The following is a 25,457-nucleotide window of genomic DNA, read 5'->3' as shown; positions in this document are numbered from 1 at the left end:
TTTTGTCAGAGGTCTATTAAGTAGGCTTTTATGTGAAAGGGTTAGAGGGTTTTGTTTTTCCAGAAATTTCTGCAAAGAGCCCATGTTTTCCCCCGAAGTCAGTTTCTAATGACCATTCAGTAATGGAGCTGTGAAATTATGGTATTTCCATACAATGGAATACTAAACATCTGGGGTTTTTATTTTTAGAAAAAAAGTCATTATGTATTGCCATGGAAGGATCCCTAATATATATGTTTAAGTGAATAAAAGCAAGTGTTAGAGTAGTTATGTTATTATTAGGTGTATTATCTTACCATTCAGATAAAGATGAAGCAAAACATGAATACAGCCTAACAGTGAGAACAAATAAGAACTAACCTAAGAATGATACTCGGCTGGTCCTCACCATAACACCCATACAGGTTGTCTGTTCTGCTAGTTAGTACCTATGTTATTGTCAAATATTTAGGCTATTACCCATAAAACTAATTAAATAGGTCCGTTGCTGTAGCAGGTAGAAAATAGATGAGGTTCATAAGTATGTGCAGCTTTTTCATAAATTTGAGTGTTTTAACCAATGAATATCTCTTAAAACATTAAAATTTTTTGAAAAACAACTTTCTGTAGTACTTTGCACTTCACATTCCCTGCTCCCCCCCCTCCCCACCAAGATTCTGCTTCCTATTCATTGCTTCCCCATTGTTGTACCAACTGGAGTCCCTTAGCCACCTGAATCTAGAATTGGAAACCAAATGGTCTTACTCACAGCCTCATTAATTCTGGTGGATGCTGGACCAGACAGCTTAAAAGGAAATCTGAAGGTCCCTTATGGAGCCAGATCCATGAGCTAGTACCTTGGTTTCTTTCCTGTAACTCCAGTCTTCAGCTTCACTCTAGATAGCTCTATCCAATGGAATCCTCCCAGTAAGTGAAAAAATGGAAGGAAATGTTTAAAGGCATCAAGATCTCAAGACAGTCCAATACACACACGTGCGCACGCACGCACACACACACGCATCTGCTGGAGCCCCTCGGTTCTTTCTCCTTGATCTGAATTGACTTCACTTATTTTGCTCATGGTTCCATCCTTACTTCAGTTTCAGGCATCACACTTTTGTGATATTAGGTAAATAACATGAACCCTAATTCACACTATGGTCAAGAAGAGGCCTCTTCTATATAGGGTGTTTTACCTATTCCTCATCTTTTTTTCCCTTGTTGCCATAATCCTGTTCTTTGTTTCATTTGGGCCCTTCATTACACGGGTGCTTCAATGTACACTTGATGAACATACCAAAGTCAGAGAGTAAAGATCTTATCTCGGATTACCCCGACACAGACCATCCTTTAAACCTCATCACTAAGAACCAAATCTCAGTCATTTATATCTTAAGATCATTGTCAGGATCTGACCTCTTCCATGGGTATTTGCATTTTAGGCCTTAACTCTAATTTTTTAAAGACTTTGTCTCCTGTTTTTCTGGAACTCCTGACCTCAAGTGATCCACCCACCCCAACCTCCCAAAGTGCTGGGATTACAGGCGTGAGTCACCACACTCCACCTTGTCTCCTGTTTTTAAACACTGTCTCAAAACTACATGCAAGTGGAAGAGAGAAAATAGTGGTTGGGTTTGGAGGTAAGATATTATTTGTGAGATAAGTATCATTAACTCATACGTGATCTCTGTTAGAGCTGCAGCAGATATTTACATACACACACCCCTACATCTTTCCAACCTTATGGAACCAGATTATTTGCTTGCCGTGGTAGAACAGGGGACTGTACCTTAAACTGGTTTTTACAACTTTGAGTAAGCCCCTTAACTAAGAATTCAAGTATTACTAAGGACAACCTCGTGATGGTGTTATTGGGTAATCTCTTAATTTCTCTTTCATCATGGCAGAATCCAAGATAGTTTGATGAGACTCTGGAGCTGCGAAGAATATGAACTAATTCTTTTTTATGGATGCATAGTATTCCATCATGTATATGTACCACATTTTCTTTATACAGTCTATCATTGATGGGCATTCGAATTGGTTCCAAGTATTTGCTATTGTAAATAGTGCTGCAGTAAACTTTCATGTGCATGTATCTTTATAGAAGAATGATTTCTATTCCTTTGGGTGTATACCCAATAATAGGATTGCTGGGTCAAATGGTATTTCTGGTTCTAGATCCTTGAGGAATCACCACACTGCCTTCCATAATGGTTGAACTAATTTACATTCCCTTAACAGTGTAAAAACATTTCTGCTTCTCCACAGCCTTGTCAGCATTTGTTGTTTCTTCACTTTTATTTAATAATCGCCATTCTGACTGGTCTGAGATGGTATCTCATTGTGGTTTTGATTTGCATTTCTCTAATGATCAGTGATGAACTTTTTTTCATGTTTGTTGGCTGCATAAATATCTTCTTTTGAGAATTATCTGTTCATATCCTTTGCGCACTTTTTATTAGAGTTGTTTGTTGTAAATTTAAGTTTCTTGTAGATTCTGGATATTAGGCCTTTGTCATATGAGTAGATTGAAAAAATGTTCTCCAATTCTGGAGGTTGCCTGTTCACTCTGATGCTAGTTCTTTTGCTATGCAGTATCTCTTTAGTTTAATTAGATTAAGCAATGCTTTTGTCTATATCCATACAACTTTTATTATTTTAGTAAGAATACTTAGCATGAATTCTACCCTCTTAAATTCTTAAGTATGTAATACAATCTTATAACGATAGGCACAATAAAGTGTTAGGTTTTTAAGTGTTCCGAATGTAAGGGAGCATTGTGCTTGAAGTTAGAAGACCTAGGTTTGAACACTGGATTCACCACTTAACCTTTCTGTTTGATTTTGTAAAGGATTTTAAATTTCTTGGAACCTTTTTTTCTTGTCTGTAAAATGGAAATAGTAACATCTAGTACACAGTGTCACTATGAAGATGAAATTAGATAACATACATAGGAAATCACCATATAAACTATAAAATTTTAATAAATACAATGTGTTATGTTTAAGGCATTCTTATTATCCCCCTTTGACCCTCTGTGAAAAACACTAATGTATTGAAAATTTCCTCCCGAATTTTTGGTTCCGGTGTGTGTGAGCGGGGCGGGGGGAGGTTGGGGGGCTTGCTACTTGACTTCAATAGGTACATAGTACTTCATTTAACTTTTGCAGCAATCCTTTGAAACTGAATTTTTCATTCCTAACTTCAGGATAAGAAAACAGTCTGAGGGTCTCGGTAACTTAAGGTCATTTTGAGCTCAATCCCAGTGTTGTTACTTGCCACCGTACTAACTTAGAGAACTGTTTAGTTTCTCTGAGTCCCATGACCCTATGGGTAAACAGAAATAAGCATTTTGTCTTACCATCTATAACAGAAAACTATCAGAATAGCAGATTTGCCTTAACTTGGGTAATACCTTAACATCAGAGATTCCTTTCTGAGTCTTAATAGAGATTCTCTTTTACCTTTCCCAACAGTAACAACAAAGTTTCCATTGTAATTAGTAAGGAACTGCAGTGAAAAGTATTTAATTATTTTATGTAATCAGTATTGAACTCTGCATCTTGTTTTTATAATAAATTGTTTCGTGTAATTATTGGCCTAGCCACCACTTTCTCTGGATTCTTGACAACTATGGTAATGTTTTCTATCAGTGATTGATCAAAGGTGCTGTCACATGACTTCTTTGACATACAGTTATTGTCTTCTTCATAATACAAGAACTTAACACTTGTATTGCCTTCTGGGAGTTACTGTGCAGAATACATATTATATAATACATAGTTTTGTAGACATTGCCCAATTTGGGAAAGATCTCTTCCTTCTTTCAAATAATACAGGTCTGTTTCTTCTGCTTAGTTCATTTGGCCTTAAAGGAATTGTGACAGCTCTAGTAGGAAACCAGGACTAATGTATGTGGAGCAGTTAGCACAGAACCTGGCACTATGTGTATCAGCTGCTCCTGCTGTTATGTCACTTTGTCAAATCTCAGCAGATGGTTAAGACACTGTGTCTCAGAAAGTTAATCACAGAAGTTTTTCTTATCTAGCAGTGCAAATAGCTGTGGTTCCAAGTTCAAGTAGCAGATAATTATTTACTATAGAAGGTCTTAACTATTAGAAGCAAACTTATGTCCATCTTTTTCATCTCCTCTAAAAATAAGCCAAAGCAATAAATATAAGCTGGATTTCTCTAGGACACGACACTTTTTATTAGTATACTTTGAAGATAGTCATATATATAATTAGAGTAAAAGGTAAGTAGAATTAGCATAAATTTAAAAGGTACCAGATATGCATGGGGCTTTTATATAGGATTATATTTTTCACAATTAAAATATTTTAACTATTTTAAGGTATAATTATAAGGTATAATTTCAAGATATAATTTTTATAGTTACATCCTAATCATATAAGGGATGTACATAATTCCATCTAAGAGGGCAGGTCTGATAGATCTCGCCTCATGGCTACCAAAATCAACAATATTACCACCTAGTGGCTGTTGAATTGAACTGCAAACACATGATCCTTGGGAATCCACAAAGACCCTGGCACAGCAGCTAAAATGATGGAAAATGATAGTAAATGCCCCTATAATTAACAACTTTAATGGGCCTTGATAACTGCTAATCACTGTAACGCTCAACTCTGCTTTCAAACAGATTGGGAGAATGAGAATTTGCTTTTCCAGTTATTGAGAAACAGCCTTTAAAAAGTTGTAAGCTGAGGCTAGAGACTGTGATTATTTGATTCCTTGATGATTTTATTAATTTTCTGAAGTGAGAAGCAAGAAAAAGATCTACCTTCCCTCCCAGTTTTTGTATCTAAAGTTTGAATTATAATATTTTTCATTAAAAATTAAAAATGTGTATTTGAGTAGATCTGAACTGTTTTAAAGATAAACTGGTTGTCTCATTATAGGAAATATGTGACATTAGTTCATGTGTTTTTATAAATTTAGCAAAGCCTGAGTGCTCAACTTCTAGAAGTGAAGTGCCAGTCGTGATAGCTCATCCTTAGTCCATCTCAGACTCAGGCATCAAGACCTTTGCTATTTATCACTTCCCCTTTCATCTTAGCATCCACCAACTTGTTGACGTGCAAATTATTCATTGAAATAACCAAACCATCTGCCCTCTGAGCTCATTGCACCATCCCATTTCCTTGCTGAAATACAATGTGGCATGAGTAATAGTAATATAGAAATTCTAGGGGAGCATAATATATTCAAGTAGGTAATGTAGAAAGCCACTAAAGAGTCTATTTGAAATTGCTCTTCTTCCCAGGAGGGCACTGTTCTCTAATATATTCCCTTTGGCTTCATAATTCTAGGATTAAGCCTAATTGCTAACATAATATATGTGCGTGATCGTCTGCTTTCTTTAGCTTCAGCTTCCTCTGGCATTGGTTTCTAGCTTGCAGTCATGACTGTGGCATTAACTGTAATTCATCTGAGCTTCATGTGGTGAAATAGGTTCCAGCGCGTTGACAGCAATTAATGGAGCTAGATAGTCCTGGATAAGATTCAAGGGATGGGTTTTGCATCTCTTTCAAATTGTTTTCTCATTGTTTCTGTTGTAATCTCCTGGGAGACTATAACAAACAAAGACTGGCTTTAGAATTGCACAAACCCGAGTTCCAGTCTCTCCCCTACCCTTCTGAACTTGGGAAAATTACTTTCTCAAAAAAAAAGAAAAAAGGCTGAGGTTCCCTCATCTCACAGAGATCGTAATACCACTACCATAAGGTTATTGGGACCATCAAACTTGCTAAAAAAAAAAAAAAAAAAAATGTCAGCCAGTTGACTATGGGTCTGTCTTTCATACTAGTTCGGATAAACTTTTTCAAGTTGTTACATGTTATTAATTTAGGGCTATGTTCTAGGCGCTGTGCTGCATGTTATGAATACAATGATGAGCAAAATGAACACAATCTCTGCCTCTGGAATGTACATTTATTATAGCCGATTGGCAATAGGAATCTACAGTGCATAACCAACCACCTTAAAACTTAGTAGCTTAAAGCAATATAAATACCTGTCTCTCACAGTTGAATGAGTTGACTAGGCTTAACTCGCTAGTTCTTGCTTCAGGTCTCTTTTGAGTTTGGGGTTAGATTATGGCTGAAATTGAAATCATCTGTAGGCTGCAGATTCTTGACTTGGGTAGATGGAGGGCGGGGCTTGGCTGAGCGTCTCTGAGAGCCCATGTAATCACTCCACATAGCTTGTGCTTTCTCACAGCATGGCAGTGTCACAGTAGTTAGCTTTCTTACGTAGTTACTGGCTTTTTCCTGAGGAAATGTTCTAAAAAAAAAAAAGATATTAGAAATTGCCTATCCTCTCAAACACTGGGGATGAAACATGTCACTGTTCAAAGAAGTCACAATCCAGCCCAGTTTTAAGGGAGTGAAGCAACAGATACCACCCATCAATTAGAGAACAGCACAAACATGCAGGGAAGCAAAGAGCTGATGATGGACGTCTTGGAGACAAGCTACCGCCATGTATAGTTGATCGTTCCTCAGATTTGTATCTGCTGATATCTGGACTCTTAACTAGTGGGCTCTGGCTTTTACTTGGTTTAGTCCATCAAGATTTATAAAACTGACCATTTGTGCTTGCCCTAGGAATATAGATTGGTATAATCTCTAAGGGTCAGATAAATAGCAAAATACAAATGTGTTCTGGTTCTCATCACTTCTTCAGGATGTATGGTATTTCCAGGGAATGGGATTTTCTCATTCTCCTTAATCACTCTGTGTTACTACATGGGAGGAAATATACAGCTTCATAAATACTAGCCTCACAAACCCAGTTCCAAAAAGTGATTCACATGTTACATGCCTGCTTTAGCACACAAGAACCATCACCTCAGCCAGAATATATTTCATAGGACTTCATATGAAGTCCCATTTGCTGCAGTTTTCTATTGTGCTGCTTCTGAGATTGAGTGATGGAATCTGTAGAAATAGTTAAAAGCCATTTCTAAATCACATTGAAAATACTTTTTTCAATTAGTTTATCTACCAACATTATGTTCCCAAAAATATAGATCAGAAACCAGAATCTGAAATTCATGTTAAAGTTCATGGGTTTTGACTACATGTTCCAGGTGGATCAATTTGAAATACAAGCCTTACTTTAAAATAATGAAATGATTCCCTTGGATCTATGAGACTTCTCCAGGGACACACTACATATACTCCGAGATTAAAATACTGTGTGTTTTGTCTCTGTTTTTCAAACATATTAAATGGACAACATCCAAGAGGCATCTAAGAAGGAATAAGCTAGAAAAGTAACCTATATTGCTTCCCACGAACTGTGATGATCCAATCCAAGATCAATGAGCTGTCAGGAAAAAAGCGGGGAGAAGTTCCAAGCAAGAATGTCTAAAGTAATAGTAAAAGGGATCGAGAAAACCATTGGCTGGATAAACTGTGATAGATGTCGGTCATTTGTTTTTAAATGTTGTTTCTGCATTTAAGTCCCTCTTTCCGTGTAATACAAACCTTTTGTACTGTGTGACACTCCTGTGTGTATCTTCCAAACACTGGGGAGGGTGGAGTGAGCAATTCTCTTCTTTAAACAATGATTTCTCCCAATTTAGAATGTAACCAGTGTGTGCACATTTTCTTTTTGGTATTTCAGTTGTCCAGTTACAGTCAATGTTCTGTACAGTTGGGGCATGGCAACCCACTGGCACAGCTTTCTCTCCTGTTTGTATCTTTTCCATATCCTCCCCTCCCTCCTGGAGACACCTGTGCTAATCATCCAAGGACTGGTTCCTGCCCACATGACTGCCTGTACCCATCTTCGCCTCCTTGGCACTGAATGAAATAGCCAAGCTTCTGAGATCCCTGGTACTTGTCTGCGTGTAGAATCCCACATGCTCTAAAATGCCTTTCACACTGTTTTTGGAAGCAAAGTGATTTTGGTCATTTGCATGCTGTTATATGCAGACATAAGAGGTTTTAGCCATGCTGATATGTTCTCAGTAGTATCTTGAATGTGCTGATACCAGATGATTACAATCCTCTCTAGTAGTGATATGGGGAAAAGAGCTGCCTGCAGCTAGATATTCAAATATTATCATAGTGTAGCTCCTCCTGAGAATAAGGTCATCCTGGAGGTGACTTAGTCCTCAGATCTCTCCAAAAAAGAGCCATTTCTTTCTCCCACTTTCTCTGCCCTCTCACCACCATAGTCCCTTCAGTCTGATTAAATCTGAGCCTAACAGATGCTCACTAAGGGCTAACACACAGCAATGACAAGAGGAGGCCAAGTTAATGGGTGAGCAGTGTCCTAGAGCAGGGCCGAGTTCCACCCACAGACCTTAAGCTGCCCCCACCTCATTCTGCTTTGGATTCCAGGACTCCAGTTCTCCCAGGGAGGAGTCATCACTTCTTGGGATTGTTCAACAATAGTTTCTTATGTTGCTAATATGTGGCTCTGCACATGCTCACAGGGAAAATTCTGAAATCGGTCTTATTGACTTAACAATGTAGATCTCCCTCCCGTTAAGTATATGGTTCTTCATTGTACCTTAGTTCTGGATAATAAGCAATTTAACAAGGATTTTAAAAATCGTTGCTTCCCACTTCATGACTGCATTGCTGCCATTAGTACAATACCTGTGAGCTAAGCAGTAGGGAGGTTGGTTTTTTAACCCTAATCTTATTTTGAGGAGAAACATTCTCAAGAGAATCGTCTCTGAATCCTACTTCCGGGACACTGATAGGTGTGAGCCATTATTGATTTCCACAGCCTGCCGAGAGTATAATTGAGAAGTCTGAGTCTCTTGTCTCAAGAAGCCAAGCTTCTGATGTAGGCAAATAACAAACTATGTTCTGAAAAGCTCATCATCATTAACAACCATAAGCATTTCCTGGCTAATGACTCTTCACATGTAAAGTGCCCTGCTGTGGAATCCAGGGTCTTCAAGTCCCTTGTCCTCAGGTTTTCAGTCCAGTCTATGAGACAAGAAGAACACTAAAATGAGAAAGTGTAGCAAATAGCAAGCATCAGGTAAAGTCCAGAAGGGCTAGAAGTTAACCTGAACACAACTGTGTCCTTGCTGTTAAGCCCAGGAGGTTAGCTTGGTGCTGACGCTCCCTGGTTGAGAGTTTTATGTGAATGGCTCAACATGTTCCGGCCTCAGGGAGTGGGGTTCCAGTTCTGCTGGGAGAGGGTGGGCAGGGCACAGAAAGTGGTAGACCTCAAGTTGCCTATGGGAAGCCAACCGCTTAAACCAATCTTTGCTTGGCTTGCTTGTCCTTGGCTTTGATCTAGAGGCACTTTCCAATGAGAGTTCTTCCTAGTCCTCCTGTGTCACTCCTGATAGGCTCCTCCCAGTTTGGTCCAGTTTCAAGGGAAATGAGCTGTTTGTCCAGTCACCATCTCTGGGCTGTGTAAACAAGCAGATAGACAATTAGTGGCTGTGTCAGGGCCTTGGACTGCTGCTCTCCTTGCACAAATGGAGACTCATCACTCATCTTTTGGACTATCGTCGTGCAAGCATGAGATAATAGGGACGGCTTGGCTTTCAAGATTTCTTCATGTTGTTTGGATTTTAGTCTTCGTGTCACAATCTTACTGTTCAAGCATTTTTGACAACAGCCACTGCCATTCAGCTCATTTGGGAGAAAAAATTGTAATTTGGAATCTGTTGCCTTGATTTTTTTCACATGAAACCATTTTTTAATGAGCAGGAAGTAGGACCAAGGCATAGAGATCTGTAGGTAATATCTTTCCTTACTTAGCCAAATGCTGACAACAGAGGTCACCCAGTTGCAGGGTATTTTGCCCTCCCCCTTCAGCAGGCATGTGTGTTGTGCACACAGGCTGGAGGCCAGTAGAGGACTGAGGCTGCCATCAGGCCCCACAGCTGCTGCTGTGTTTACTTGAGCATTTCACCGCGCCTGGTATGTTTTCCTCTTGGATCCAAAATGCTGAGAGGCTCCCCTCAAACTGCCATTTGTCTCTTCTTGAGACACACGGAAGTCAGGCTCCAGTCGCTCTGTACCCAGACTGTTCTGAGCATAAGACGATGGCCCTGTGTTTCCTTTGCTCTTTGTCCGTACGTTGGCATCACCACCTCCAATTGTTTTTCTTCCCTTCTGCTTTTAATTTTTTTCTCTCCTACCTCAGTTTGAGCCTCTGCCTTCTTTCATAGCTTTCTGTTTTCTCTCAGCATCTCCTCCACCCGCTTATGTCTTTGGTTTCTTGTGACTCGCTCTCCAGATTCCTTCATATTCAGGAATCACCATGTTTGGCCAGCATCGCTGTGAACATGCCAGCCTTCTGTGGTTGTTGTTCATCCCTTTCCCTCTTGCCTTCATTCCTCCCCGAGCCCTCCACCTCTGCCTCCTAAAACCTTTGAAGTTCCTCAGACTGGAAGTGTCTCTGGATCTTGCTGCATAGATAAAGTAACAGCACTTGGGATCCTTTTAGCATGAGGACTGTGGAAGGGATCGTCCTTTTCCCATTTTGTCCTAGGATGGGCATTTGTTAATGGGCAAGGAATTAACAGAGCACATCCCTCTCTCTGTGACCAATCACTACTATTCTTTTTCAGCTGTTTGTTCAGCATTTATAAGTAATCTACTATATGTGAGACTCTGAGAAAAAAAAAAATGAATCACACACGATTTTAGCCTCAAAGCCCCTATGTATCTGACACAAAATCTTACTCTTCCTTTTAGGAGCGTTAGATACAGCTGATCAAGTGATGGATTGAAAACTCCTTGTCTTTGCTTCAGGTCCTACCCTTTTTTGTCTCCTTCCTATTTCATGTGTATTCCTCAGTCTTTAGGCTGGTTCTCCATCTTTCCAATTTCTAAACACAAGAGGGCTTCAGGATTCAGTCCATGAAGCCCTTACCTGAGCACTGGGATCTCTGAGGCACCTAGAAACTTGATAGTTTCTTATTGATCAAGTGTATAATAAATAGACTGAGGGCGACAAGTAAAGTCACTGTCACTGGAGTTGGATTCACTGCTGCTGCCACCCAGGGTAGCCACCAGAACCTTTGTGTTGCTGCCACCTCCCAGACCCCTGCACCATGCCATCAGAAAAGACCTTCAAGCAGCACCACACCTCCAAACAAAGAGTAGATGTCCGACTTACGAGAGAGCAGCATCCATCCCAAACCCGTGGGGTAACAGAACAATACAAGGGGAAGAAGCAGTTTCCTGTCCTGGATAAAAAGATGTTTCTTATACCTTACCAAAGCAACCTGAGTGAGCTCATCAAGATAATTAGAAAGTGCTTACAGCTCAATGCTAATCAAACCTTCTTCCTGGTGGTGAACAGACACAGCATGGTCAGTGTTTTCACACAGATCTCAGAGGTGTAGGAGAATGAGAAGGATGAAGATGGATTCCTGTACAGTCTATACCTCCCAGGAAACATTTGGGATGAAACCGTCAGTGTAAAACTTAAAAAAAAAAAAAAAGGATCTATTCTAGAATTTTTTAAACCCTTACCAATGGAAAAGAAAAAGGGGGAGTGATGTTACCAACTGAGATCTTTCAGTTCATCTAATCATAGATCATCAAATAGGAGTCTTTTCACCTACCAGTGTCAGGAAGTTGTGTATTTCAAGCAGAAAAACTGGGCTCCCAGTGAGCACATTCAGCTTTGGAAACAATGCTATTTAACATAGGCTACCTTCTTTTCAGATTTTAAAAATTTAAAAATAAGATACTTTGCATTCTTAAAAAAAAAGTCACTGAGGGATATGTATGCTCAAGTAATGGGTGTGTCTTCTTGTTCTTCACCAAGCAAGGGGATAGTTTTACATTCATTTACATTCATTTTACAAATTTTTAAGTCATATGCAACTTAGGGAGAAAAAAATATGAAGGCCTCAGTTCTAGGGAGAAAGCATGCAGACATTTGTAGTACTAAGACTAAAAGTTAGGGGATAAAGAGTTAGAATATGAATTACTGCTACTGTAACTAACCTAAATAGAACCAGTGAAAAATGAGAAAATGTGAACTGTACTCTCCTAAATAAATGTAAACTAGAAGAACAGTGTGGGCCAGGTGCAGTGGCTCATGCCTGTAATCCCAGGACTTTGTGAGGCTAAGGTGGGAGGATCACTAGAGGCCAGGAGTTTAAGACCAGCTTGGGCAACATAGGGAGACCACATCCTATAAAATTTTTTTTTTTAATTAGCTGGGCATGGTGGCATGTGCCTGTAGTCCCAGATACAGAGAGGCTGAGGGGGATCAAACACTTGAGCCTGGAAGATTAAGGCTGCCATGAGCCATGATTGTGCCAATTCACTCTGGCCTGGGTGACAGAGTGAGAACCTGTCTCAAAAAAAAACGGTGAGGAAGATAATGCATGCAAATCTCTTTCTTATTTCCATGACTTTCAAGCTTCACTTTCTGCCTTCCCACTTTGTACCAGACAGACATTTACCACCGGGACTCTTCCTTGTCTGTGTCCCAAGGTCATCTGAACACCAAAGTTACACTTAAGAAGGGAAAGGTTGTCAACTCAGAGGGATTGACCTAGAATTCCCATGGAGTTACCCATAACATCTATTTGAAAACAAACCCTTCCAAACCATCCCTTCGTGGAAATGATAGTCCATGATGAGAAAACTGCCAAGTTTTTGAGGTTGCAACTTAGAACACACACCAAAAAATGCGTCTTCATCTCCAAGCATCTTTGGTTTGAAAATTGGGATAATAGGGCATCTGATCAGTCTTCCTCAAAGAATATCCAGTATTTTCCCCACTTCCGGTGGCAGAAACCTGGTTGGTGGTCTAAGCCAGGAAGAAAAAGATGTTTCAGTTTGGAAAAGGAAAATAATCCTAAGTTTATTTTTTTAGAGCCATGATTTAGAAGAAATAACAAACAAAATAAGGGACGCCTCTTATTTAAAGTCAGTTTTCATTGTATCTGGATAGTCTGCTTTCCCTTGCTCATGAGTATCTGTGATTACGTGGTGAGGCCTGACGTGTATCCCAGCCAGGCTGGGTGACATCCCTGTGCCCTGCCCTCTGCTTCAGCTCTTCCTCATGGGCTAGCAGGCTTATGCTTTTAGGAAGAAAGGGACTGCATTTTCTGATGTTGCTTTGCTTCCAAACAAACCCAACCTAATTCAAATTCACAAATTCTAACAAAGGTGATGCCTTCTCTGAGTGTGGTCTAAAGCCACAAAGCCAACTGCATGGCAGTTTGGGAATGGCAAAACTTTAAAAAGTTTTTTATATCATTATGTTAGCATTTTTAAGGGTTTAAATGAATAAAAGCCTTAGACTCCTCTATGTGGTGAATGTGAAGCACCCATTCCCAAATTAACCGAGGTGATCAGTGCTAACTAGGGCTTGGCTTCGCCCCTTTAAACGGTGATTGTTTTCAAGATCAGTTGAACTAAGAAAAAGATGGAAACGTGTTTGTTCCAAGACAGGTCCTACCTAGATTACCTTTATTTGCTCACCTCTTGATGAGGCTGCCTTTTCTGGGATAAAATGGCTGAAAATTATAATGGTGGGAATAAAAGGGCTAAAAGAGAGATGAGTTTCAGCCACATTTGGAGAAAGGAAGAACTCGATGAATAGAGCTTGGGTGATGGCAGTTGGTTTCTTTGTAGGAACTATTAATAGTCTTGATTTAGGCTTGGGCTTCTGAGTTTTGTCTTTTGTGCTTTATCTGTCTGTTTCCTACCTCCTTGAGGCAGCTTGAAATGAAAGCACAAGGGAACAGAGCTAACATAGGGTGGAAACACATTTATATGTAATTAAGGTCTTCCTCAATTTGCGACTACTGAGGACCAAGGGAGACCAAGTTCTGTTTCACACACCATGAGAGGAGAGGTTGACTAAGAGGAGTTAGACAGCTTTATCAACTTGCTGGTCAAGGGATGTAGGATCCTGAGATGGATCGAATATCTTGGTTGATATTAACATAAATATAATTTTTTAATTTTTTTCTGAAGAACCAAAAAGAAGTTTAAGGAAAGAGAGTTTACCATCCAAAGGTTTAATTTGCTTTTCATCAGAGTATGACAAAACGGGCGCAGCTAACCCAAGCTGGCAGAAGCAAATAGAACTGCTTTGGAAATGCATGCCAGGAGGGTCTGAGAATCAGAGAAAAGATGGGAATGGTCAGGGTGGAGATGATAAAGAGTGATCGTTCTCAAAATCCTGCTGCAGTGAGAAGTAGCTGCCTTTTAGTGTAAGGTCTGGGTTTGTGGAGGAACCCAAGAGAGTAAGAATGGAATCAGCAAATGCATATTTAAATGAATATGCTCACTGTCCTTTGCCCTTTTGATTCCACAAGCTGAAATTGAGGCTTTTAATATGTTTAAGCCCTTAGATCATTTGCTAAGAGTTTAGGGGAAAAAAGCAGTTGGTTCATCTATGATACTTTCATATAAGTTTTCTTTACAGAAGTTACTTGTGAGTGGTGTGTTCAATGGAGACCTTCAAAAAAAGATGCTTGGATGTCTCAGGTTTCAGAGAAATGTTCAAATTTGTTAACCCTTTCAACTCAGCCAAAAGTCCATTAAACCATGAAACAAAGTTCATTACACTTTTGGGTCAGGGACATGAGTCACAAACTGCTCCCTGGGATGTTGCTCATCTCTTGCAGGGGCTAATTTCAGGGCTTATTAGATAATGGCAGGTCAGAAGGCTCACTTCCTCTGTGCTTGGATTCTGGAGATGTTTTGATGCTAATTGACTTTTTGTGGATCTTCTCCCTTATCAATAGAGGATAAACCCCACTTCTCCAGATGAGTGCCTTATAAAACAGCTGCTGTTTCTTTAGACATTCCCTTAACCCAAGGCCTTTCCTCCTTATCAGTTCCACTAATTGAAGACCAAAACCATTTCCCCTCCTCATTATGTCTTTTCTACTTATCCTCTTAAGAAAAGAAGTACAGGTTAGGATACTCTAGAAGTGGTAGCAGTCATTAGAAGAATGACATTCTAAAATATGACCATTAGAGACAAGAAGAAATTAGAAAGCTAGCATGCAATGGGCATTTAATAAACAATTGCAGGGGAGTGGTGGTGGAAGAGAAGAGCAGAGCAGGGAAGGAGGGGAGAGAGGAAGAGTTGTGAAGTGGGGAAGAGGAGCTAATACTTTAGAAGGAGGACAAAACTGGGGCCAAAAAGTCTGTCCCTTGCTTTTCTCCCACTGACACATGTAAGACTGATGTTTACCCCACCTCCCACCTCTCACATAAAAACATTAGAAAGCAACATATTTAGGTAACCCAGGGTCATAAAGGAGAGTTGAAATAAAACCTTCAGCAAATAGCCCCCATATCATCAGACCTTGAATCATCACCAATTCCAAACACTACCTGAGTCTTCATCTCAAAAAGCTCTTCCCTCTGCTTTGCAAAGACTCACAGCATCACCGCAACAGCCAATACATTGAAACCCCTCTCCACACTGAAGCCATAGAACAACAATAGTTCTTTTGCAAATTATAGCTTCATCAGAAGAAATGCTGAAGCAGGCATGTATTATTTTATTTTATACACCACAAACGAACAAACAACCCCTGGACTTGGAATTCAGAGTTAACAAAAGCATTAAATTCCTTGGGCTTTGAGAGGGGGCACTGGTTTTTCATGTCTTCTCTGCTACCATTATTTACATAACAAATCACTGCAAAATGCATTCATGTCAGATGTTGGAAATAAACTCTTTGGGGTATAGATATTTTTAAACAACCCATAGTTATAGGGATGTTTTAAAAACATGCAAAGCCCGAGTTTGTGTTTCAAATCCTAAGTAGTCGCAGGAACTCTTTATTGTTGGTCTGGTGCTGACCTGTGGAACAGAGTCTGAAGTCCCTCAGAAGTGATGATGTTGTAAAGAGTTAACAAGTTCACATTGGCTTTAGATTAAAGCCCTGTCTTTCTAGGCAGGTACACAGAAATCCCTGGTGCCAGTTTTTACCTACACTTTGGAGAGCATTGAACTTTCCTTGCAAATATACAAAATACTTCCCCACCAAAATATTTTATATACTGACACCGGGAACAAGCATCCCCTCCTCCCCACCCACATTCTTCATCCTTAAGAATCATAAGTTAGTATTTAAAAAAAAAAAAAAAGTCTACATTCTTTGAGATGATTTGCATGAGTGGATTATTTGCGTCAGTCTGAGAGGTTATCTTCATAGTCTCTAGTCTACTTGTCCAAGCTTACTGATCCCACAAAAGATTTTTCCTGCAGTCTAGGGATTCTCGTGATTGCCTCCCTGGACCTATGCAATATCAGCCTCCTCATCCCACGCACACTTTCCTCCTCTGCAGCCACTGCAAGCCCTGGCTCCTGGGGCTCCTTGAGCTTGGATTGCCAGCTCCACTTCCCGTGTTCTAGGCAAGCAACAAATACCCTTCAAAACCGCCATCAAGCCCTACCTGTTTTATAAAAACTTGCGAAGCCTCCGTGACATTTATGCTGTATTAACAACAGTGTTAGCTGGGTGCCTGTAGTTCCAGCTACTCGGGAGCCTAAAGCAGGAGAATCACTTGAATCCAGGAGGTGGAGGGTGCAGTAAGCCAAGGTAGCACCATTGCACTCCAGCCTGGGTCAAGTAGTGAGACCTTGTCTCAAAAAAAAAAAAAAAAAAAAAGGAAAAATAGTCTCAGCTAACATTTCTTTAATACTCTCAGCCAAGTTTGATATTAAGTAGTATCTCATTTCTCATTTAAAAAAAAAAAAAAAACCTTGAGGAAAGCACTATTATCTCCATTTTATGAAGGGTGGGAGAAAATTGAACTCAGATGGGCTAGATCTATGCGATTTAAAGGAGGACCTCAACGAGATCAGGTTAAGAATCCAGCATGGGGGTTTGGTGGCTTGGACTAGAGTGGTTGAGTAAGTGGAGGGAGATTATAGAGCTAAGAACTATTTAGAGGGTACAACCCACTAGACTTCTTGGTGGCTTCGATCCTGGCTTCCAGATCTGAAAGGTCACACCTAATGTTGTCTTTTGATGTTATTTGCACTATCTGAGTTCTCCCTGGGGCCCTCGCTGCTCCTACCCCTAACTGATCTCCGCCTTCCTTCATATCTGACTTCTTATGACAGTGTCTCCTCAGACAAGGAGGGCTTTTCTTACATATACTCCTAGGAAAAATTAGTTTTCCACTCTTAATATAACTACTTTTTTGTTACCTCTGTGGCACTTCTCTCAGTTTTTAAATATTTAAGAAATTACTTAGCTGTTGAGAGGGAAAACGTGTCTCTTCACTTCATTAATAGTATCCTCCCTACTTAGCTTGCAGTGGTGCTCAGTGAAAAACAAGTTGAATTTGTCCAAAAACAGAAGGGAGAATTTAAAGGAGTTCCTCCTCATTTAGATTCTAAATGGAATGACATTCCATCATAAATGGAGATTCATCTAGAGGTGAAAACAGGATTTAAAAAGGAAAATTAAATTATTTCAACCACTATTTCACCAAAACAACAACTCTAAAAATGTGATCTGGAGGGAAAAAACAATCAACAAACTAATAAGAATAGAAGACAGTGAGTCGGGGTGGCTCCATTATAATAAGGGCAATTATTTTTTAAACTGTCTTTATTTAATGGTCAGTGGCACTCAGTTAAATGGCCAGACATAAGAATCAAAAGATTTGAATCTCTTGTCATTTGTTAGTCCCTATGTATATTTACTTTTTTTATACTTTATTTTTGGTCTTTGGCCTTCCAGATCCCCCAAATTTTAGATAACCTGAATGTGAGATGATCCTGTATTACAACTCAGAGAAGTGAATTTCCCTTCACTAAGCCATTTGCTTTTAAAAATGAAGAAGACATTAAAATGAGTTGCAGATAAAAGTCATGCCTAATTAGTTATTTTGCTTTCTCAGTCAGCATAAGGTCTCTACATAATGACAAAATTTCCATCCGTACCTCCTAACTGTGCCACTTCGGAGAAATGTGTCCCCCTTCATTTCTATGTGGTTATTTGTCTAAATCTTGTCTTCCTTCCCACCACTGAGGTCTCACACCTTGCAGAGTTCCATCTAGATATACAACATGGTTATATATGCCAGCAACAAAACAGTTTTAACTAATTTCATCACTCACGAATCTTGGCCTTTTAACAGATAGAGTGATTTACATGGATTGGCAGGAGTCAGAATAATTGCTTTTGTAAGCTGAGACGATATGCCCACTCTATATAAATGCCAAATAAGGTATCTTGGAATGTTATTTCATCCATATGCTTTCAGCTCATGCAATATAGACACAGAGAACCAATTTTAGGAAACTGGAAGGAAGGCATGGGGTGTTGATTTGATGCCCACCGTTCTACTCCAGCAGCCAAATATAGAGCCCTTAATATTAATTTAAATGTAAATTGGAGGAAATTTTTCAATCTTTGAAAACCATCCTTCACCCCGCTATCCTGGGGTCTTGTGTTTTTCACCAGCTAGAAACCCTAGCAGCTGGAAGTAGAAGATGGCTTACCTAGACCTCCTGGTTGCACGCATCTTAAGAGCTCTAAGTTTGACAGAACTTTTGCCCGAGTGTGTGTTTTTAACGTAGTAAGAATAATAGAGTGGTCTCATAAATTGTTGTGCCATCTGAGATACTGCATGACCAATTTTTGTTATTGGGCATTTGTCTAGTTACATCGATATTAACTAGAGTAGACCTTGTGGAAGCAGAGTAGGCAATTTTGCTTCATTTTGGCTGGAGTTTTGCTACCCAATTTGAGTTCTCACGCACTGCATTTTGAGTCTGTGACCACGCCTGCCCTTGCTCCAAATTAACAAATATTAGCATTCTTGCCATCCACCACTGTCTTTCCTCTATGGGATTACAAAGCATTTGATGTGTAGCACATGTGTAAAGGTGCCAGCAGATAAAGAGTTTTGCCTTAAGTCATCTACCAGGAAATACTATATTTTACCTACTGATCTCCCTGTTCACAGAGAGGAATTTTGAAATCCTTAAGTAAAAGACATTAAAACTACTAATGTGTTCTGTTGTTGTATCCGTATTTCTAGTAGTCAGAATGCATGCTTTCTATTCCCAGTAATTTTATTACATCACTAAAAAATTATGATTTGGTTAGGAGGGAACATGAGCCAAGTGGTATGGCTAAATTGCTCCTTTTGTCTGAGTTGTGACAATATTTTAAACATAAATGTTAATCTTTCATCCTCAGGGGAGATGAGTAGCCTCTTTTTTGAATCATCCTCTACAGAGTGCCATAGCTGCAAAGCAGTATTGTTAGCCAAATTGTTAGCTCTTAGAGCCAAGCTAGACTCTAGTAACTGTTACAAAAAACCTAGTGAGGAAAAAAAAAAAGGGTCAAATGATAAAGAACTATAAAATCATTTTAATTAGCTCCATTAATTACGAAAATGGAATTTCCCTTTGTATGACTTTCAGTGATTAGAATTTACCGAACTAAAAAGAAATTGACTTTCTGCACTATAGAAAGGATGAACCATATTGGACTTATCATTCTGCATCCTAATTTTTAGTATCTATTCATGCTGATACATATGGATCTAATTACTTTTTTTTTTTTTTTTTTTTTTTTGAGACAGAATCTTACTCTGTCGTCCAGGCTGGAGTGCTGTGGTGCAATCTCAGCTCAGTGCAACCTCTGCCTCCTGTGTTGAAGCAGTTCTGCTTCTGACTCCCACGTGGTTAGGATTACAGGTGCCTGGCACCATGCCTGGCTAATTTTTGTGTTTTACCTTGTTGGCAAAGCTGGTCTCAAACTCCCCATCTCAAGTGATGTGCCTGCCTCGGCCTCTTTAAGTACTGCAATTACAGGCGTGAGCCACTGCACCCGGCCTGGATCGAATTACTTTTAACTGCTATGCGTTATTCAGTTGTGTGAATAAACCAAGTTTTTCTTTATCCATACCTCTTTCTCTGCCTGTTCTTAAGTTAGTCACATCATTTTGGACCTCTACTATAAAGGACAGCCAGCAATCTATATATCCTTTCTTCTTCATTGGATTGTTAAAAAGATGAACAAGACAATGTGAAATGATTAGAACTCTTTTGTTAGAAGGTGCTACAAACATGAAAGCTAATGCTATTTTCTTATGTTATGATTTCCATCTAAAAGGACAAGATTCCGTTATCATTTCTTGTTTTATTTAAATGAATAGTGGCTAAGATTATTTGTGAAAGTGATGGGAATGTCAAATTAGACAAATGTGATTAGCTGGGCATTAACGCCACAAACTTAGACCGAGATAATGCTGCCAAGACCCAATGACCGTCATGTTGTTGCTCGTAAATGACAGTTTAAGCTGGTGAGTGGCTGAGGTCCAGCATTCTCCTTGGTTCCTAGGTGGACAGTAAAGCTGCTTCCACCATAATTTTCCATCTTTCTTCTCGGAAAGAGTGACTGGAGGCCACTCAGTAAAGTGAACCTTGGAAATCAGACTTGTGTCTCACACCATCTGTTCATGAAAGGGAGCTATAACAATAAACACATAAGCAGAACTTAATGGAGACGTGGCAACAGACCTGAAGAAATGCCATCCCTGGATCCCCTCCTCTAATACTCTTAGTTCTACTTAGTTTCAGAACATGGTGAACGCATCAATTGTAGGCAAATGTGTGTGTTTTCTGAGCTTGTTTATCTAGAAGGTAGCTGAAGAAGGTAAGAATGAGCGGCTTTGGAAAGAGCCAGTACTAGGAAAACTGGGAAAGACGTAACAGAATAGCATTTCCACAGCTAAGATGGTATCTAGAAGCCACCTGGAATATTATAATAGTGTGGGATAACCTCGTGTTCTAACAAAGTGGGTCTCTCTTAGTCAAAGTAAACTCCTAGGTGGGTATGACTTAAGAATGGAGCAAAGCAAAGCATTAGCATTAAATGGCAAGAAGTCTAGATTGAACATAGATGTAGAGAGACTCCTTTGTTTTTCTCACTGCTTCCCTGGTTTCTCATTAAATTGGTCTGCACTTCCTTGGGATCCTTTGATTCTGTTTCTGCTCTTTTCTCTAAATCTTCCTTTAATTTCCTTTGGTTTGATCTGATGACGTTAACTCTTTCCCTCAGTTTCTGGGCATACCCTTTTGGCTTGTTGCCTCTTTCTTAAATCTCAGGGCAACATTTTTCACCCAGGGAATTCAGTATCAGTGTCTTTCAACACTTGCTGCTGGCCTGTAGCCTCTCAGGCTGCACTAAGCAGGGCCCTGGGGAGTCTTCCACTCTCCTTGGAGAGATACTTCTCTGTGGGCTGTGGAACACTTGACCTCATTTGTCTCCCCACCACCCTTGTGAAAGAAGCAGCCCTAAGGCCCTCTTGACATATGTGGGAAGCAGTATTCCGAGACACGCTCTGGGGACCGCACTGCTAAGTCAGTGATAGATTTCAACATCCAGAGGGAGGGTCAGCTCCCTTGAGTCTCACTTTGAATGATTTGTAACTACTATTCCCATCATTCAAGTTTTGTTATCCAAACAGACCCTGTACAAAATTGGCTATTATTAGCAACGCTGTTGTTGTTTGACCTCTCAAAACTACTTACTCTAAATAACATCTCCCACACTGATTTTATATGTGATGTCTAATACAATTTAGGAAAAAGGTTACTGAGTACCTAATCTTAACCATTCATTGTTTAAGAGTAGGACCACAGTGTGCTGATATTGTGCTGAGCAAAGACAACAGATGGTCTTCTGGCTTAAAGATCTCACAATAGTCAGGAGAGTCAGTCCTAAACAGATGACTATGTAATAGGGGAACTGCAGTGCAAAGGATAATAGAGAATTCAGCCCATTTTTGAGAGCCTGCAGCCTGTCAGGTACTGTGCCAGGCACAGATTATATAGTCAAAAACAGGACAGATAAACTTTTAATTAGCAAGAGCAAGAGACTAAAGAGCAAATAAGTAACCCATTGTATAATTACCAGTCGTGGAAAGTTGTTTAGGTTTGGCTGAAGAGGGCTGCTATTAAGAAACCTACTTTAAAAGAGTATGGAGAGGAGAGCTGTGGTGACGTTTAAGTATGGGAAGGAGCCAGTTATAGGAAACACCGAAGAAAAACACATCGTAAGCAGAAAGAACACTGTGATTGGCAGCTCTGAGGCAGCTGAGAGCTTGGCATGCTGAGAGATTAAGATGGGCGAATATAACTGGAACTAGGGCAAGCCACCTAGGAGGGTCCTGAAGATCATGAGGCAGAATTTAGATTTTATTCTACAGGGAGCCTTAAAAGACTTTGTAAAATGAAAGTAACCTGACTACATTTTAATAACGGTTATTCTGGTTGCTGTGTAGACAAATAAATGCAAAGGGGCAAGAGTAGATAAGGGAGTTATTGAAGTAGTTCAGGTGGAAAATGAGCATCTTGGACCAGGCTGGTAGAAATTGAGATGGACAAGTATGGATGAATTCAAGACTATTTTTGAAATCGTAAAGACAGGAATTGGATTTAAACATAGGAGTTATGCTAAAGGAGGAGCCAAAAAATAATTCCCAGGTTTTGATCATCTTAGTGAATGCCGATGCTATTTACTGAGGTGACTAAGACAATGAGAGGAACAAATTTCTGTTATGGTAGGGGAAATCAGGAAATAGTTTGAATTCCTGGACAGGTGTTCTTGTCAGGATATCCAGCAGGGCAGGAGAAATGCAAATTTGATGTTGAGAATGTAGTTTGGAGTTGATTATATAGATTTGAGATTTATCAGCAGAACAAGATACAGTCACCTTCATAAAAAAAATCCAGTGGAGAATATAGAAATTAAAATTTGAGTTGATGAAATATTCTTTAAAATAAAGAAATAAAGAGTAGCTGAATTGATAGCTAACTGATAGCTAAAAGAGAAGGTGGGGCGCAGTGGCTACCCCTGTGGTCCCAGCTACTCAGGAGTTCGAGTTGGGAGGATCACTTTAGCCTAGGCATTGAAGGCTGCAGTGAGGCTTCATTGCACCACTGTGCTCCAGCCTGGGTGACAGATTGAGATCCTGTCTCTTCAAAGATAGAAAAGAGTAGAGAGAGCGAGCCCAAGAGAGCCGGAGCTCCTTGGAGCCTGAATGTACGTATGAGGGAGAGGAGCCCGTGGAGGGAACAGAGCAAGTCATCAGAATTATTGAGATAATTGACCAATGTTGAACGTGAACCTACCTGACTTGCCATTGTTAAGTATTTTTTTCTTTCAAGTAAAATTTTAAAATACTGTTTCTAAAAATATTCAAAAAACTATCAGGCATTACCTATGTGTAATCTGTCAAATTTATGTGGACATATATCCACTCTGAGATAAGCATGGCCTAAGAGGACTGTGTAACAATCTGAGCCTCTGAAAACCACAGCTGGGCTCCACACTGCAGCCCAGTTGGAACTTGGCTTTCATGGTGTGAAGGAAATGGGACATGTTTTTTAAATGGTGCTCATAGTTATTAAATAACATGATTAATAGTAATGTGAGCAAAGATTTTTAAAAATTGCTTTCCCACCTATCACCTCCCACAGGGGCACACTACAGTATCTGTTGTTGATGGTATTGCTGCCATCCCCCAGTCCATGTTTCAACTGTGTGTGGCTTCCAGGACTCCAGTGAAATCTTATTTAGTCACAGATGCCATTTTATAGAACTGTAAAGAAGGGAGCACATGGTTTTTGACAGGGACACACTGTTCCAAAGTGGCCTTCCCTATTTTTGCAGTAAGATGTTACAGCTCCAGGCTCCATGCCTTCCCCCTTGTAAGTTCAGAGAAGCCCATTCTGTGAAGAATACTTTTTGAATATGAAAGTTACCCATAAAGCATTCTGGACCATGGGTGTGACTACATCTCCAACATGAGTTGGAATAGGTTTCAGGGGCTTTGTTACCACATAGTGCCTTTAAAATAGGTATTTTAAAAATTGCTATGATTATACCACCATGTCATTATTTAGATAATAGTAAAATTGCTATTTTGGCATTTTTTTGGTTTTAAAGTCTAAAAAATGCTCAAAACATGCAAGAGCTGTCTTATAGAATCTATGGGAGAAGAAACTTAAAACTTTGAGTTTTAAAATTTAAGCAGTTTTGGAATGACAGCATTTGTGTGAATTTTCTCATTCTGCAGAGATGACTTCTTCGGGCACACCTTGGTGTAGGCAGTAACAATAGAAACTGTCCATCTCCCAGACAGGCCACGAATGGGCTCTTCCGTGGGAGGGACAAAGCAGTGCTTTGGCTAGGTAGTGGTATTTCAGGATACGAATGAGTACCCTGCCTCGTAGAACATTCTGCCCTCCTCTGCTCTCCCCAAAATAGGTACAATAGCTGCAATATAATGTCCCACTCTTGTACCCAGTGTTGAGACTCAACTATAAAGACTGGTTCACTATCCAGAATCAGCAACTGAGGAGAGTCAAGAAACTCAACAAACAGGAGAACTTACACCTGAGAAAACACGCTTGTAGACACATCAGATTTTCAGAACGTGTGTTTTCTAATCTCAGAACTGTAAGATACAGTCACCTTCATAAAAAAAAAATCCAGTGGAGAATATAGAAATTAAAATTTGAGTTGATGAAATATTTTTTAAAATAGAGTAAGAAAGAAATAATGCAAGATTACTTCCCAGAAATGATAAGACTTGCATCTTTTATTGAAAGAGCCAACAAAGGCAATGAAAAATAAATGCACACATATACACACCCTTAATTCTTTGTAATGAACCTTGAGAAACCAAGGATTTAGAAAAATGCTGAGATAGACAACAAACTTCTCAGCAGCAACACTGGATACAGAACAAAAATGGAGCAGTAAGTGTAAAATTCTGGAGGGGGGAAAAGTCAGAACCTAGAATTGTAAATTTAACCAACCTGTCATTAAAGTAAATGAGAAAAGTAAATTCTTTTGAGAAATGCAGGGCCTAGAAAGATTACTACCCATTGATTTTTGTTTCCCCCTGAGGCAGAGCCTCTTTCTCTCATTAGGCTGGAGTGCAGTGGTGGGATCTCTGTTCACTGCAACCTCCGCCTTCTGGGTTCAAGCGATTCTCCTGCCTCAGCCTCCTGAGTAGCTGCAGTTACCGGTGCATGCCACCACACCTGGCCACTTTTTTGTTTTTAGTAGAGACACGGTTTCACCATGTTGGCCAGGCTGGTCTCGAACGCCTAACCTCAGGTGATTCACCCAACTTGGCCTCCCAAAGTGCTGGGATTAGAGGCATCTCATAGATCTCTTGAAGTTGTACTTCTCCAAGTTGAAAACAAATCTAGGAAGAAGTGGAGTAGCAAAAGGTATAATGAGCAAAGAAATGTTTACCATAATGATTAAGGCATTATTAATAAAATATGAAGTATTTGTATTTGAACATTTGAAAATAAAATTGCAGATGATCAGAAGAGGATGAGGCATTGGATTTGACCATAGAATTTAGGAGGAGGATGAAAGGAAAAGCCAGCCTGCCTTATATTGTTCCAGGTTAGGGTATTGAGAGATCATTAGGGATAGATAAAATCACAGGTGTAATAGGTGTTAAGATTTAAGT

General features: G+C 39.7%; 1 protein-coding gene and 1 pseudogene across 4 annotated transcripts in view; both read left to right on the top strand.

Annotated features, from left to right (window-relative positions):
• Positions 1 to 25,457, top strand: part of FMN1 (formin 1) — a 423,173-nt gene that overhangs the window by 339,421 nt on the left and 58,295 nt on the right. The window lies entirely within an intron of this gene.
• Positions 1 to 25,457, top strand: part of LOC141583663 (microtubule-associated protein 1 light chain 3 beta pseudogene) — a 49,552-nt pseudogene that overhangs the window by 6,762 nt on the left and 17,333 nt on the right.

The sequence above is a fragment of the Saimiri boliviensis genome, chromosome 2 (assembly GCF_048565385.1).
Source record: "Saimiri boliviensis isolate mSaiBol1 chromosome 2, mSaiBol1.pri, whole genome shotgun sequence".
NCBI lineage: Eukaryota > Metazoa > Chordata > Mammalia > Primates > Cebidae > Saimiri > Saimiri boliviensis.
This window is presented reverse-complemented; position numbering and strand designations above follow the sequence as displayed.